Below are 18,551 nucleotides of genomic sequence, written 5' to 3'. Positions count from 1 at the left end.
TGTAGGCGTTCTGCGGCGGTGAGCGTGTCTTCGGCGTTGGTCGTGACGATGATGGTGCTCCTATAGATGATGGTGATTCCTCCTCCAGTTTTGCTGGTGCGGTCCTTCCGGGTGATTTTGTAGCCGTCCGGGATGGCTATGGCAATGTCGGGGGCCGAGGAGGTGTTCATCCAGGTTTCCGTGAGGAAGGCGACGTCTGGTGCTGTTGTATGAAGGAGTTCCCAGAGTTTGACGGCGTGTTTGTGGACGGAGCGGGTGTTGAGGAGGATGCACTTGAGGTGGATGTTGTTGTCGTTGCTGTGTTCGGTGGGCGGGGTGCGGTTCGGAGGAAGGAGAATTTGGAGAATCAGGAGTTTATTAAGCATGACTACTCACCCGTAAGGGTCTCAAGGAGCTGGGGGTGGAGGGTTGCAGGCTCCAGTCCATCACAGGGGTGGTTGGTCGAAAAGCCAGGTCTTAAGGTCTCTTATGAACATGGGAAGCGATGCTGTCTGTCTGAGTATGAGCGGAAGGGTGTTTATTATCCAACCTCAGTGCGACTTTACCTAACAGAGGGTGCAGCCGTGCCCTACTGGCTGACTATGAGCTCCAAAAAAGAGACTAAGGGCTCTAACACATGTCTGGAGGTCCACAGACTGCCAGAATCGTGGGCGCAAGGTGGCGGTCTCCCAAAAGCCACATTACAATTAAGGTGGTCAGACCACCACTGGCACACCGCAGTCAGCAGGGAACCACCCTTCCCTGGCCTTATTGTGGCGGTCAGGAGGCATAAATATGCTTTGCAGGACAGCCGCGGTTCCTGCTCCATGAAAACACTGGCAGAGAGAAAACAAAAGGGGGCTCCAGGGCCCCCTTGTACCTCTGCACCCTAGGATGCATGCAGTGGGCCACAACATGTGCCCCCCTGTGTGCAGGCACCCATTTCCTGCACAACAGGGACTTTTCAGTCTATGCATAGCAGGAACTGTTTTTGGCGTTCCCATTGCGGTGATCTATTTTTAGATGCACCACCATTGGAATGCTAACAAAAAGCCCACCAGACAGGAAGAAACTCCTAATGTGACCACAGCTTTGGTAGTGTGGCAGTAGGGCAGACCTGGCCTTCCATCGTCAAAGTCGTAATCAGGCCCTTAGCCAGAATGAAGAAATTTTGACCAAGGTAAGGTGCGAAAAGCATCGAGCTGATGAGAGGACTTCTCTGGGTGCAAAATTTGAACTTTGCCTATTTGTAGATTTTCCTGACAAAACCCATGCTTTCGCAGTACCTTGTCCAAAAACAATTTGGCTTCAAGAGCATTTCTTCAAATACAGTTTGCAAGCTTGCCTCACTGGAAAATTTTGAGTTTGTTCCATTTCAGAGTTTAATTCAGAAGGTAAAACCTTTGACTGAGAAAAACCTACTTAACATATCCAGTCTGTGCTCCATTATAGTCAGCCTGAAATTTGTAGTGTTACTTTTACATGCAACTTTTTCTCTTACATCTTTTAAAATGTATATCTCTGGTTCTCCATATTGGAAGTTTGTCATTTTGGAATCATTTTGCTTATTACATTTGTCTCTATTTTTAGAATTGGAATTGGATTTTTATTGTGTTTTGGACTTTTTAACAGTTTTGGTACTTGTAAATGATTTTCACAATTTCTCTAAGTTAAGTCTGTCTGCTTTGTGTAACAGCTAGCAGGGGTTGAGCTCAGGTTTAAATTATTGTAACCATTGTCTGAGCCTAAAACACTAGAGATTTTATTATTTGTGGTGGACTACCCTCCACCCCAAATAATAATTCACTTTCTTACGCCTCCTCATTATCATTAAAAAAATCTCTCAGTGAAGGAACCTTCTCAGGTCATAATAGAAGAAATTCTTCCTTTGCCGAAAATGTCTATCCTGGACACAAATGCTCTAACCAGACCCTACCAATCACCCACCTATCTTTTATAGAACAAAATCATCAAGAAGGGAGTCTTCATTTAATTATAAGACTGGGTGGAATAATAACCTTTGACCGTGCTAGCAATTTCGCTTCAGGCCTTGCTACAGCACAGACACTGCCACCCTTTATATAGTTAACAACATTCAGCTGATCGCTTACAAAAATTAAGCCTGCCTTTTGATTTTACATAAGCTCTCTGCAGCTTTCAACAGTCGTCCACCAAGATTTAATCCACACACCGCCAACATGTATAAGCTTATCTGAAATGGTCCTGCAACCTCAACATTGAACCCATTGGATCAGTAAGTAGTGAGAGCAACATCAAGATCGGTCAATATGTGGATGACATATCTTTTACCTGAAAATTTCCACCACTCTAGACCTTTATTGACTTAAAATCTGCCTTTATTTCATTTACAATTGGAGTTACAGGGCCTCAATATACCTCATCCAGACCAAGAAAGAATTCCTCCTGTTCAAGCAAAATAGACATTCAAGCCTTGCTTTCTGAAACGATCTTGGGCAGGTTCAACCTCCAGTTGATGCCAGGCACAAAATCACACTTGGTTTCACCCCAACACTGACTTCTCCTTCAAAGATGACATTGCCAAGAAAATCAAAACAGCCTGGTACCATCTATACATCCTGAGGAAAGTAAAACCGTCCTGGAAACTGACTTCAGAACAATTCATGCCATACTGCTCTTGGACCAAGAAGGAGGCAGCACTTGGCACCACAGTGGCTTCCCTGAAAGGCTTCCTATATCCACAGCAGCATATGTCACCAATGTTTGAGTGAATCACTTCACATGTGTTGGAACTACAGTGGCTTCCACCTCCAATCCTACATCATCTTCAAGATAAAATACATCACATAAAAGGCTATCAGAACCCGCATCTGTTAATATTTAGCAGAGAAATTAACTGTCTCGGGTGAACAGTAAAACACCAGACACCAGGACAACACCGGAGAAGCAAACAAAAAACTCCAAAAAATTTGAAACTAAAAGACCAGCCTTCTCCATATATGCTCCAAGGACACAAATCAACATATCCCAACCTTCTGCAATTCAGAAAGGAATTGATGGTTCATCTCTTCAGAGATCACAAAGTCTCTACATAGAAGGATTTAGCATCATCGAACATCCTGCTTATTATAAAAGATTCTGAATCATAACCTTAGGATCCCTATCCTTAGTCAGTACTCTGTTGCTCTCAAGCTAGGTTCATACTCCTCAAATTATTATGCACACATATACATACATGCATTTTAAAGAACTTATTTCTCTATCCATGTCAATCATTATGGATTCCTACTCAGTATTGAGACAGTGCCATGCGCTGCTCTTCCTGCACCCCGACAGCTAATGAGGATGTTGGTGCAGCTGTACTAGCCCTCCTTCTATCCATTGCATTGTAAAAAGTTAAATGTTTGTTTTCAAGTGAAAAGGCAATATGGCACATTATACAATTAACAGTAAAAGGTGCACACCAGTAATAACGGAGGAAAAAAGAGAAACACTGCAGACAGCTGTACTTTCATTCCAACAATATATGTAGGTTCTGACATGAGACACTTTAAATTTGTTATGTAGGATTTTTGAGCTGGTATTTTTAACTTTGTGTTCAGGAAACAATGTTGTCAGTGGAGAGAATATGTCAGGGCTTGCTGTGGGTGTGCGAGTTGAGTGGTTCTAAGGGCCACGTTTAGAGTGTGGCATGGTTTGTGCCAAGCCAATCAGACAGCAGACAGGGATTTGTGGTGCTTGTGAGTGTTGGGGCAGTATGGTGAGGAGAGAGGGTAAGTGCGTATGTGGTCTGCATGATGTGACAGCAGCAGTGGGAGAAGCAGCGGAGGTGCATTTTGTGTCTGCACTGGAAGAAGAATCAGTGGGAACTGCATTAAGAGCCAGCAAAGAAGAGCGATCTGCAGCACGAGTCCTGCAAGGCACTCACGGGTTCAAGAGTGGATAGGCAAAGCATGGGGGAGCAGAAATATAATGGTTCACATCATGATATAAATGCAAAATAAGTCAAAATAGATTAATCCAAAGAAACATAGGCACTCGACGAGTGTTGAAAAGGAGAGAAAAAACAGTCCTCCAAAAGTCAGCAGTGGAAAGATTCAACTCACCTAATAAAATACTGTGACACCAAAATTCTCCTGAGTGAGACAAATACAAGAATATAGAGGAAAGACATCGAATCAAGAGCAGAGACAGAGAAAAAAGCCATTCAATCATCACAAGGGATTGACCTAAACTTCACTCTCAGTAAATTGAAAGTATAGGAAATATTAGGTCTCCTGTAGTCAAGACCTAGAAATTAGAAAAATGCAATGGTGTTGCCCTCACTCTGGCCAAACACAGAATTGCCATACAGTGACTCATCCCGGAGGGCCTAAGATTGAAGAATTAGCTAAGCAAGGTACAGGAAAAAGGATGAAAAAGGGTGTGACTGAAGAACAATGTATTATATTTGTGTTTTTCATTTAGATACATATGAAATTACTTTTTGTGAAAGAGACAAGCATCTACATTAGTCTTGATAAAGGTGGTGCATATTTGGCAGCACACCGAAACACATCGATTCTACTGCTTTAGTTAAATTCGAGGAACTATTTAGTCAGTATTTACAGATGTGATTCTGACCCAATTGTAAATAGATTCTAACAAATTGTTTTATTACATGTATATGTAAAAATCTTTTATTGAATTTTTTTTAATGTTGTGTTTTTAATTTCATATATTAATTGATAATAAATTCATGCAGCTGATAAATCGTTTGGGTCTGTTGATGATGTTAATGTGTTTGTATTTATAACTATGTTTGGTTCCTCCTCTTTGGTACTAAGTGTGTAAGGAGTGTATTTTGTTGATGATTGTGATTTGACGAGTACTGATTCCAAGGGAATTTTTTTTTTACTCTGACTGTTTTGGTACCCTGTCCCTTGGATAGTTGGGCCACTCTCTCTATTTTTTCATACAAATCACAAAAGAGACCTTTTGTTTTATAAATGGCTTTGACAGATATTGCTGTACTCAGAATACATCTATCCTTCCTGCCTTTTTGAGTAGCAAATTCATAAATGTCCTTGATTCAACTTCTGTATACAAACTGTAGTAAAATCCCAATGAAAATTTCAGAACCCCAAAGATATGTACTACTGGTTCTTGAATATTGAAAATAACGAGACCGCATAAAACAAGTAATACTGAGAAAAAACATACTAGAACCTTTGTGCAAATGTGAGGGTTGCTAAAAAAGCACAGTCCTTTCTAGAGAGCAGTGAAGCTCTGAATAGAGGGTGGCTGATTTTAAAGGACTGTATGGCCCTTGATCATGACTCCCGGACACCGCAGCTCAAATGTTTCAAGAAGTGGTTTTGAGTCTGGGTAAGGCTGACCTTTTTTTTAACCCAGAATCGAGTAGCCAGAAGAATCTGGGTTGGATAGAGAAGGCCTTTTTCAGACAGCGGGCAGCAGCCAGGGAAGACCAGGAACTAATGAAGCCCAGCGTACGTAGTTTTATTATGCTAAGAACCACTCATCTAACTTTAAGCCTATTTATTAGGGCTTTCAAGCTCCTATGATGGCTTTCTATTGACCAGGTTATGGTTTGCCCTCTTTTATCTCATTCTCGCTCAACTAAGGGGGCAGAGCAAGGGCCATAGGCTGTTGCCCTGGGGCTGCGATGGTAAGTCTCCACAGGACATGCTACATTTTTTAATGTTCAGTAGTTTTTATGGCTTACCCAGGAAGACTTTTATCCTCCCAATCCCAAATTTTAGGCAAGTGCATCCCGCCTTTATCTTTTTATGAATACTTACAGGCAATACAGTTTTTCATGTTCTTAGTTTTTTTAAAGTCTGCAGTTAGGCTCAGATCCAGTTGTGATTAATCAGACGTGGGGGTTATATGGCAGCCCGAGCTGGGTACTTCCCTCTTGTTATTTTGTTCACCCATACTTTGTTTAAGTGATGTTTTCTTCTTAACTGTCTCTATTCAAACAAGCTTGGTTAAAAGTTAGGTATGCAGCATCAGAGGTGGTAGCTGTCTTTTATAGATGTTATGCTCAGTAGAGTTTGCTTGTTCATGGATTTTTGCAAAAGCTGAACTAAGTGGTCTAAGATACATCTCAGCTCGAACAGCCCACCTAATCTTTCAGCAGTTTTTTCATGATAGCTGTTAAGGTTTTACCTCTTGCTAATGTAGTCCCTACAATTAGTCAGCCTAGAACACAATGCACTTTACCATGTTTTGCACTTTTTACAAAAACAAAAGAAGGTCGTTTATTACACCACTGTTAGACTGCAGTTAGAAAAGTAAATTTGACATACCCAATGTATGCACTTTCCCCCAATGTTTGGTATTTTGGAATTAGAATAGTTTATTTGACCCGTCGACTCACCATGAATGCACTTTCCCCAATGGTTGCTAGATTAAAGTTAGAATTGATTAGAATTGAAAATCTGTCCACCCCAATGAATGCACTTTACCTGATGTTTGTTAGGTTGGAGTTCGAATTGTAGATCTGTCCATCCCTGGATGTATATACTTTCCCACACTGTTGTTAGACTAGAGTTGGAATAGTAAATCTGAACTCTCCAATGTATGCACTCCCTCATAATCTAATTACATTGCAAGTACACTGGTAAATCTGCTCCTCGTGTATATACTTTTTCCAGCATTTGTTATACTGGAATTAGAATAATACCCTTACATGCACTTTCAACAGCAATTTTTAGACTGGAGGTCTAGATTAGTAAATCTGACCTCCACAATTTATACACTTTCCTGAATGTTTGATATTTTGGAGTTAGAATAGTAAAGCTGGCCTGCTTCATGGATACACTTTCCACAATATTTGTTAGAAGGAAGTTAGAATAGTGATTCTGCCTTCTCACCATGTATGCACATTTCCAAGCATGTGTTAGACTGGAGTTAAAATAATACATCTGCCACCTTTCCCCCATGTTGCACTTTCCCCAACAATAGCTACCTTGGATTTAAAATAGTACACCTGTCCCCTCCCATGTATGCCCTTTCCTCAGATGTTTATTAGACAGTAGTTAGAATTGTAAGTCTGAATCGCCCAATATATGCACTTTCCTCAACCTTTATTGAATTGGAGATAGGATATTACCCCATCCCCATTGATTGCACCTTTCCCAATGTTTATTAGTTTGCAGTTAAAATAGTAAATGTCCCCCCTTCCATGTAGGCATGTTCTCAAAAGTAAATCACACTCCTCCAATGTCTGCACTTTTCCAAATGTTTGTTAGATAGGAGTGAGAACAGTAAGCCTGCCCAATGTACACACCTTCCTAAGGATTTGCATGCACTTTTCTCAATGTTTGAAATGACATCATAATGTGAAATTGTAATAATATCCTAATTTACATTTAAAAAAACCTTAGAAATTCTAATAAAAAAAACAAGGGGTAAAGTGATGTTATAACTCGGTGAAAATTTCATTTAAAACATGCCTTTTCAAATCAATAACACCACTGAGATTCAACTGTTACAGTTATCTCAAGTATATCTTGTGCACTAAAGTAACTATACCTCAAGCTCCTGCTATGAACAGTGTTGTCATCAATTAAGTAATTTCAGATGGTGCAGTGATTTTCTCAATGATTCCATAGAAGATTTTGTGAGTGATGTCATATCTGAGATAATTAGCATTGCATGGGGAGGGCACAATTGTTACATTAGCAGCAGGGCGCAAGGGTGCAAGTGTTGGTGCTAGGCATACTCGATTGCACCAGCACAGTTAGAGAGCTGAAAAGCGCCGTGTCTTAGCAGATAAGGTGCTTGTAGGAAAGTGGCTCCGTGGACTGGTTGGATCAAAAGTTTAAATCAATTACAGCAGCCTGTTGCAGCTTGGTGGCTCAGTGGAAAGGTGGAAATCGGGTCCTTGACGTCAACTGTGAGGAGAACTACAAAGTAGGGGAAGTCAGCAGTAGCAGCCTGGAAAGGCATTCTCTATGGTGGCTTGCGTCTCCAGGTAGGTCCCAGTCTTCTCCTTTACCTTCGGACTTAGAAACTTTTTTGGTCCACTGGAGCTTTATAGTAGGACAAACCTCCGGGGTCAATCCAATTGAAGAGTCTTCATCGGTAGCTTCACTCTCAACGTTGAGCCGGTCTTCTTATGGGGCTTCTCTGCAAAACTTTGCAGAAAGTTTTTAAGCTTCCAGATCTTGCTGTTTCTTTGATCCTTTGGGGAGATAAGTGTCTTCTAGCATTATCCAATAGTTCAGAGGCTCTGAGATGGCACTTGGAGGCTAGGACACAATCTCTCGCAATGCACTTGTGCATTCCAGGACAAATCCAGTTACAACTGGTCAGCTGGGGTGTCCTTTCTTTGGTTTTGCAGGTGACCAGCTGTCAGGAAGTCCACTCCTCACCTTTTGGAGTCAGGAACAATCCTTTCTTTTTGGAGATTTGTGAGTGCAACAGTGCAGTCTTTCAGAGTGTAATCCTCTCTTTGAGGCAGTCCAGGGGTCCAGTAGGGCAGTCCTCTGGTGAGGTCCTCAGAGCTGCCTTTTTTATCCTTCATTTCTGAACTTGAGGGAAAGAGGCACCCCAACCAATAGGAATTAAGATATTTCCCTCTGGTATGACCACTTTCTGTGAAGATTAGCTAAGTTCTAGCCCAGAATGCAACATTTTCCCAAAATTCAAAATAAGGAGATTCTCTCCTTGGTGTGTGTCTGTGTAACCCAACCTAGAGGTCTGGCTAACAACTGACAACACTCCCCTTCAAGCCGATCTCTAAATCTAATTAGGGGGCTCCCATTTGGCTAGAGATCAAGGAAGTGGGGTGGTGGTGGCCTGGGTCTTGTGACATCTGTTTTCTGTAGAGGTGTCTGTCTTTCAATTCCAGCTTATTTACCCATCCTGCATTCTCTAAACATCTTATCCAGGAAGTAGATCTCCTCCCTCCAAATGGCTGTATTGTTGCATCCCCACGCCTCTTCACACCTACTCAAACAGCAGCTTTGTCAGGTTGTCAAAGTCTGAAAAATCAGAAGAGGATGCTACAGGGCTGCTTTAGGTAAATTCAGGATAGTGAGTTCTAAAACTACTTTCCTGTAATAGTTATATTAAATCTGACCTTGGCCAATTGGTGGATTTAACACAACTATTAGTTTGACACTATGAATTATATTTCTAGCTAGCTCCAACCCAAAGTTAGACTTCAAATAATTTTAAAAAATCCTCCCCATGTAGCCTATGGGGCTAGCAGTACTACTGTAGGGAAAAATTATTTTGACTGTTTTTCTATACCAGGGCACACAAGACATCTTTTACATTGTCTCTGCTTATTATAACTATGCACTTTACCATTGGGGTACGTACCCAGGGCAGACGTTATGGGCGACTTCTAAGAAATAAAACTGTAGTTTTGGACTTTCAAAGTGCTTTAATGTCAAAAGTCGAAATTGGACAGAGTTTTATTCTAAAAGCAGCCTTAAAGGCAGACTTGACTTTAAAATAACATCATACACCACAACAGTGCACTAATAAGTGGATTAAGGCTACTAGGGTCTCTAGACCTACATTCCCTGCCATATATTAGGGACGTACATGCAGGCTATCCTTATCCATTTAAATTATACCAATCAGCATATAACTTTAGAGGATAGAGCGCTGGCCTTTATTAACAGATCCCAGAGCATATTCAGAGTCAGTAACTACCAGCATCCATCCAAAAATGGTGGGTGATTATGCCAAAAAGGATGCCTTTCCTACAGCACTGTTCCGCTCTCCACCATTTACGCAGAGCTGGAACTTTGCCTGCCGCCCTGCATTGTATGAACTAATAGTAGCTATGCCCCCAGGTTTCATTTTGAAGGCAACCGATTCTTACTAGTTAGAACATGTTAGTGTTCATGTCTGTACTACCTCTGTGTGGAATAAGGTAAAATCAGGTAGGGCGCCATCAGGCCAATATTTACTGTTTTCAATCGCCCTGCCCTTGTTGAAAAAGACTGTGTTTTTGTACTGTAGAATAGCACTGACCTTCTCCAGTCCTGCTTAAAAAACTCCCAGAACAAGCTGTTCTGCTTTTCCTTCAGCACCAGCTCATCCTTGCGGCCAGAACTAATCACAGCAATATTGCCCAATGACAGGTGCATTTATTCTGTCAATTAAATCAGATGGTTAAATCGAAATGTGCCCCAATTCTCTCTTGTTTGCATTATCCATATTGGCGTTTCTTGGCTGTGGTTCATCGCTGATTGGAAGTCATCCAACCCCAGCAGTGTCACTTTGCAATATTGTGCCAGCGAGCTTCCCTGCTCAGCAGCAGCAGCGGCAGCGAGGCCTGAGTGGCCCAAGACAGTGACCGAGGATGTTGTGTCCCTCCGTCAAGATTCATTATAATGGACGTCCATTTGCTGTGGATTTATGTTTTGGAACAGAAAATACGTTATCCTTTGATTGTTGGCTGAGCCAAATGTAAATAAGGCATTTTCACATGAAAGATAAGTTGCTACGTTTCTGCAAACTGGACGTGTTTGCATTAATGTTACAGACATAAAGAAACACCTGGCTTAGTGTTGCAGCTATTTCTTTTTCCGTCTAGCAGGTCTCTTAAGGAGACATTCGATTAGGAGTTCATATATATGTTAAGAACATACATCTATAAATTACAAGATTGGGTGCGTTTATTGCACCCCACTTATTTGCATGAAAAAACCATGTAATTTAGGGACCCATAAAAAAAAGAAAAACCTTCAGAGGACCCTGCGAAATCTCTAAAATATTTCAGAATTGCCTGTGAAGTATGAGTTTCTTTATCACAAACACGGGCTTAAACCAATAGACAGCTTTACATTTGCTGGAACATTCTAATTTCAATCAAGACACTTTGTTAGCTGCACCTTGCAGAGGACAGCTTTAGCAGTCTCTCCCTTTTGCAGACAGAATTCGTTTTAACTAAGCAAATGGTGGTTATTTTAAAATTTCACATTTGTAAGTAAATAATTAGGATTTTTTCTCATTTTCTTCTACAGACGAGCCTATAGGGTATTCCAGTATTTTGCATAGGTTTTCAGTGAAGATTTCCCTGTATAAAAATCACCTTTTTAAGCTGTGTCCCTGTCCCAAAATTAATATGAAATACGAAAAACACATATCAGATAACTTGTGGTTCTGTATTGCCATCTCAGCAGTATTTACAATCATTTGACCTTTGGCTTTGGGGGTTATTATGTCAGTGGTACACTTCATTGACAATATATTACATGGTTCACTATTATGTATCCTCTTTCCCTGTCTGTCTCTCTCTCTCTCTCTCTTTTTGAAAAATTACAATAGAAAGGGAGGTAAAATAGACAAATATGTGTAAAGGTGCTTCATAATAAAAATGTAAGAAAGTCCCATCTCCACCATAATACTGAATTTGGTACACAACTGAGCTTGAATTTAAATTAAATTAGGGAATTTGTCCACTACCGCTAGGAGACCGGTGCACCTGTGGCCTTCTGACAGTTGTATTCCAAGTTTCCAGAGGGGCCAGAGGTGGTGTTGTGGTGGTGGGCAATGTACTTTCATATATATCGATGCCAGTGTAAACATTCCACCTGCATATGTGTCCAATACACACATGTGCATGATATATGTGGAAAAATACCACCTACCCATTGCCGGAGTTCGACTCATATGTGGGCAGTCCCAGTAACGGGTACATGCTACCAAAGAACTTACCTGTAGTTTGCCAAAGAAGGCGTCGTATTTCTCAGGGCGAAGATGCTCCATTGTTTGGGAGGACCTGGAGAAAGGGTTCTACATCAAAATGTGTTGGGAAGAGTTGAGAGGGGTAGGTACCCCAAACCCTTGCTCTCCGCAGACCTTAAGGTGGCGGTCCGACTACCGGTGTCCGCTCGTCGGGAAGGCAACTCTTAATACGAACGGTGGTGTTGTGTCTTATACTGCCCAATGGAGTCTGCCTTCCTCCCGGCCACAACCGCAGCGGTTGGCAGTGTGCTGGTTTTGCTGGCAGTCCAGTCACAGTCTTTGCAAAGCCAATCTGCCCAACTCATAATACGGTGGATGGCTCAGTGCTGTGGAACTGCCACCACAGTGTCGGTGGTCCACGGACCACCAAACTCATAATAAGGCCCTAAGTCAGCCTTAACCACTACCCCTGTCTTGGAGGACAGGCGGGAACAGAATCTTGGAGGCTTGATGTGCTGATTAATCTTGTCAGAGTTTTATTGTACTCACATAAAAACAATACTCCAGAACATCCCTTGAGGTTCACAAATGTCACTCTTCTCTTTCTCTCTCTTCTCCAGGTATCTTCTATCAGGCTGTCAAGCCGACTTACCCCGGAGTCTCTGGAAAAAGAAGAATGTGACAGTAAGTAAGATGGTCTTATGGTTGGGCTTCTAATAAAGGTTCCGTCACCACATCCAAGAGTGCTGGGATATAGTAGTGAAAAAGGGCTGGGAGTGTGTTGGAGAGAAAATATTGTACCACTTTTCTCCTTTCTCCCTCTCTGCCCACTTCTGCCTATCACCTAATCCCAGTGGATAGGTCATGTGCCATGCCAAATGAAAGAACCAACCAAATATGAGGTTTAAGTAAGTGATTACAGCCCGCCTTCGCTCCACGCATGTATCAGCCACCCTCTCTGTGGTTTTATAAGTATTCTTCAGGGGAGTTTACTGTGGTTCCCGGTATCAGGTTTGTGGTCCTCGATGACCCTTCTCCTCCTCCCCTGTTTTGGCTAGGGTGGAATTGACCCTCCGGTCCACTCCCTGCCCAAGTCACCTACCACAACTGCCCCAACTTTCCAGAGTTGCGGCAGCTTGAAAGCGATCTCTGGAGGCATCCACCACTCCTTGCACCAGTCATCGAAGGTTGCGTCCTCGTCGTCGTCTCCGTCCTCTCTCCTGGCATCAACTAAGCTCTCCTCTTCTGCCGGCTTTACGTTCTTGCTCTCTTTCACCACTGGGCTCTTCAAACACTCAGTATCTTCTGGGTTTTCTCTGATGGCCTCCGGGCCTTCTCTCAGTTTACCCTTGTGGTTGCCACCCATTCGTCATCCTGCTCGGAGAATTTCCTTCTCCCTGTGAGGGGGATGTGTTGGTTAATGTTAACCCTTTCCTTTCCCCTTGGTTCAAGTCGCATGTACTGGGGAATGGCAGACCACGGGACTGACACTGTAGGTCACCAGCCAATGACATAGTGCCCTCCTCACAAGCTTAAATTGAGATGTGTTCAATATAATCATTGATTCAGTTCATATGTTTGCGGAAGGATGCATGGTAGTGTGACTAAAGTTTTAGAGTGATAGAGGAGAGTATTGGGAAATTGTAGTTTTGTGAGTGTATGATTATCAGTGTGTTGACGTATGATGATGGGTGTGGGAGATTATGATGCTCTGCATGTACATGAGTAATGGCTTATGAATTGACTGTATGGGCATTTAATGTGAGGTATGTACATATATTGGTGGGTGCAGACATATGAACATAGCTTTCTGGTTGTCTGATGGGGTTGAGATGCACATGCTATTGGTTGAGCAGACATACAGGTCCTAATTATGATGAGACTCGGAAAGCCTTCGACCTGCGGTCAGAGGCTTTCTGAGTCTCATCGCAAGTTTCAGTTTTGACCGCCACATTTCGATGCAGGTGGTCAAAAGTCAAACCAGCAGGTCATTCTGGCTGGATTCCGAGGGGCTCAAGGAGCCAGTCAGCCAGTTGGAGTCCTGGCTGTAATCCGTATGGACGGTGTTTCCGCTGTAGGGATTACGCTGTCAGTTCCCGACAGGCTTTCTAGGTCAGCATTACCGACAATGAAAGCCTTGCGGAAAGTGACACTGGGGGCCCCTAGCAGGGCCCCCTTCACCCTGTGGGCACCGGTTGGGGGCATCCCTGCAGTGTATGGCAGGCACCATGCAGTGCCTGCCTTGGGGTGCAGGGATTACCCAAGAGAGTTACAGTAGAAAGCATTAAGCTCCTCAAGTTTAATTGGGAGGGGAATTGGGATTCTCTCACCAGCTAATATCACGGTATCCAATGTTTACATTAAAATAAGAATACATTGTGTTTATCTGTTATTCTTTCAAAGAAGAGCCCACATTTCTATTCTCAGTGGACCTTCCTCCTTTGTTCAATGACCCAAAGGTAAGGGATGACACCAGGAAGTGCCTTAGTAAGCATATGCCTCCAGGTCTTCGATAGCCTGTAGGCAAAACTGTAGGCAAAACAGATGTGTGGTGCACAAACCGCGCCATCTTTCTTGGCCCAGAGAGCACATGTGGTTTCATCCAGACAAAAGTGTTTGGCAGACTGATTCAACAGCTTCTGTGTTGTTGGGTACCTGTGTCACATAGCCGGCTGGAAAATTCATTGTGGAAAGGCTGACCATCTGTTTTGTCTCTTTGCCATGAACCTGCAACTCTTGGCAGGTTGGCCCCTCAAAACCACATATAATCTCATTGAACAACTATTGGTCTTGTTGCAGTGTGGATGGGATTTGCACAGTGCAGTTCTTTGGTGCAAACTCAAGTTCAAGCTGCACTCGAGCAGCTGGACCTTAAGTGCCGGACTGAGGTGTGCCATTAACAAATCAATACTACATCAAATGACAGTGAAGCACTTTAAGCCCCACAATGATGACAGAGTGTAGTGGATTTGAAAACCATGAAGATTTATTAGCTGATTAGCAAAGCTACAACTCGTATCATTCAATATTGTCAAGATTCCGTATTCAATACACAAATATTAATTGGTTAAATTCAACTCGATGCATTATAGCAAATAAAAAAACGAAATGCTTAAAGTTGGCATAAAGCAAATTGAGAAGGCTTAGCTTCTCATGAAGGAAAGTTCCCTAATTTGCTATACTAAAAAGCCATTTAAATTGGGGAGATGACAAGCTGAAGTTGTCAGCAAATTAAGCCTCTAAAAGGCAGCATCAAATGACAATTCAGTCAGGTACATGAGTAAGAGCTTGCCCAGGAGTGTAACTTCTTTTTAGCAGGACCAAAAGGAGCATCTAAACTGAAGAGAGTTGAGAGGGCATCTGAGTCTAACCAACACAGCAATGTACAATTAAACCATGCAAATCTTCAGGGTGTTGAGCAACTCTCCTATGATTTCCATGAAAAGAACTAATCTGGATTGAACATTCCATGATAAAGTGGTTTCAGCCTTATTCCCAGCCATCACACATTGGACGTCTTTGCTGCATGACCTTCTAGAGATATTTTGTAGCCGGATGATACATTGCGGTGGGAATGTTCTCATTGCAAGTGCAAAGGTTCACTATTCAACTCTACATTTAACGGCTACAGATAAGCATTCATACAAAAACTTTAAACATGAACATACGTTTAGATAAAAGTTAGCAATTTCAACATGGCTCCTGAAATGAGGGAAAGAGAAAAAGGTGCACAGCAGCCAAAAGAGCATTTCATGTAAGAATAAATCATACAAACTGAGGCCTACATTAGCTATGTTCAAGTTTAATGTGGAACTCACTCTTTATATATAAATGCATGTGGTGCAAATTAATGTAAATGTTGTACAAAGCATAAAAGATTGACAGAGCATCACCAGTATACTTATGGTCAGAACAGAATGTGGTCACTAACAAAAGGCCTAAACATGCACTAATGAACTCCCTTTGGCTTAATTTCAAGACTAAGCATTTCAGATGGAGGTCTGCAAGATAGAGGACATTGTGACATGTATGCAAGCCTTACCGTCAAGTTCCTGCTACTTTTCTTTGAATTGCACTGAGACATCTTTGCAGCAAGAGAAACATAAGAGTGAATTTCCAGAAGCTCAGTGACAGTAAACATTGGGACAAACTGGACTGAAAAGGTTTGCAGTTATAATTAAGTCCATGCGATCATAAACAAAAAAATTCTTTAATCTTAGCTGCAACTAGGTCACATGAAAAACTCTATGGGCACCAACTATAGGTGGCAGATGCATGTGTATGAGCATATGTGTTCCTGTATACCAAAATCAATACATTAAGGTGCTTTTATACAGCTTGCTAATTGTAGTCAAAGTTTTGGAATCACATCGCTGTTAAGTAAACAAGTGAAGCATGGTCAATACATGATGCTTGATCAATATAGTAATGTTTACTAATAAGGTGTAATAATAGCTTACTTATAAAAATAAATGGTTTATAATGCCTTTGCTGACAAAATAATGCAATTCTAATGATGTGACTTAGCATTTCCATTGCCTTTCATTGTAATGCATCATAAAAAGAATGTAGTGCAAAAAGTTAGTAGAACTAGCTACATCATTAATATTTTCAGTAGTGATTATAGACATTATAAAGATGATATAAAAGCTAAAACAATTAAAGTAAAATTAATTGTGAGAATAATTTACATATATGATTGTTGACCTTTTTGTGGCAATGGGCCATAGTTAACCTTAGTCATCTTCATGTGATGATATACTGACAATTTTGCTATTACTTTTTCACATGAATTGTTCGATAGATGTCATTATGTTTGATTCTAATTAAGAGTTTATTTTATTGCAAATGAACTGTTAGTATAAATGTTTTTTTTCCATGTTTTAGAACTGCATTATTTCACAGGCTAATATGAAGGACATTCCTTTCACGTTTCTTCGAATGTTGTTTTATCGGGTCTACATATGCAACATTTAGTACAGCTGAGAACATTCTTCTAGTATTCACTGAATAGTGAATTGCTGAGAATGTAAACTTTATGCAGACCTCATGGCCAGCAACAATGTAATCTTTTCTTTGTCCCGGTCTAACCTGTGAGGATGGAAGGAGGAATTTTATCTCATGACATGTATGGGAAACCATGTTGGAGTATCAAAATCTTGTACCTTATGACTAAAGGACCAATCACATGATGATCTGACCATTAAGGTGTGATGACTGACATATGGTGAGTCTCAAGGCTTATGAAAGGAGAGACTGCAAAGGAGGTGCAACAACACATGCTCGATATTTCAACTATGTAAGGAGACATATGCTTTAAAGAATCATCCTTTTGCTTTTGAATTAATTTGCAGATGCTACTACCTTTTGACAGATTGATTTAAATTCTTCTTTGGCAAACAAGCCTGGTTTTTCTGTGTCCCATGTTGTTGTCTTTGCCAATGACTTTGTACGCTAAACTTTCTTGGACTCTCTGGTGAGCAACCAAATTTGCCTTCCTTCTTTAGCTCAAGCCTACAGACTCACCCCTGGAGGATTTTAAACTTGATAATTTTGCCCTTTGTTTTAAAACCTTCTGAATGCTGTTAAGAGAATGAACCATCCTTCTGCCCTTAATGGTGGTTAGAAATTGTAGCTTCTATTTGATATGAATCCTAAAACTATCCTCTGCCTTTGATGGTGGGAGAAATCTGAAATTTCGGTTCACTGTGGGTTTATTCTGTAAATAAACTATCCTCTACCTTTCATTGGTGGCAGGAAGCTGTAACCTTTCGAACCATCCTCTTCTGGATGAGGATAATCTGGAAGATCCTCCCCTGTTGCCTTTCACAGCCAGAAGGTTGTTAGTTCAAGCGCTGATTCTGTCACGGCTCGATTATGCCAATGTTTTATACCTACCATATTCTACGACCAAATTATTACAGACTGTGCAGAACTGCGCAGCTCGTCTGCTCTCGAATATCCCTAAACGTCTTTCAGCCAAACCTGCTCTGGCATCTCTGCACTGGCTCCCAAACCAGTAGAGAGTCCAGTTTAAGGCTCTGCGCATTGCACATAAAGCACTTTCTGGAGAAGTATCCCCTATGATTTGTTCCATGATCCATTCCTATCGGCCAATAGAGCCCTGAGATCTGGTGACAGTCCCAAAAATAAAACGCACACGAAGTGGAGGTTGCCTTTTTTCATGCAATGCTGCTAAGTTATGGAACCATCTCCCCCTCCATATTTGCCTACAGTCAAACCACCTGAATTTCCGAAAACAATTGAAAACTTTTCTTTTCCCTTGATATGCTCAGCGTCTGTATCTGTGTCACTATCAGCGCTGGGATGCCCTTGGGTAACCAGGCGCTTTATAAATGTTACCTCAATCATTCATTCATTAGAACATTTGACTTAATGTGTGGTTTCATACTACATGCTGTAAAGAGTGGTGTATTTGAACCTGATCTTGAATTAGTGCATTGGGCGCAAATTAATGGTACTCATTGGGTGGATCTGGATAATCTAATTCTCATCCCTCCTATTAGCAGAGAAAGATCCATCAGAGGACCATCATCTCTGCGCAAGGTGCAGTAATGAGTATTTGACAAATCATAGAGGGCCCAGTAACGTTAGAGTAGATAGTAAAATTTGAAAAAAAGCTTTCTCTGGATCACCTCTGTAGGGCACTAGTTCTATATGTGGATCTAATGAGAAACCCCAAGGGCAAGAACTACCAAATAAACCATTAAACTCAATAAACATCTGCTGTAGTACATGTTTTCCCAATTAAGTGTAACATAAAGTAAGACCAGCTGCAGTGCTGGGTATCAGAAAGAAACAAGCTTCACTCCATGAAACAATGTTTTTTTTAAATATTAAGGTCTTTTTCTACACACTTCCATTTAGGAGCTTATTCATTGCTAAAAGGTCTCTAAACTCTTGGTGCATTTATT

This window comes from Lissotriton vulgaris, chromosome 6 (genome assembly GCF_964263255.1).
Source record: "Lissotriton vulgaris chromosome 6, aLisVul1.2, whole genome shotgun sequence".
Taxonomy (NCBI): Eukaryota; Metazoa; Chordata; class Amphibia; order Caudata; family Salamandridae; genus Lissotriton; species Lissotriton vulgaris.
The sequence above is the reverse complement of the archived record's forward strand: the minus strand, read 5'-3'. Positions refer to the sequence as shown.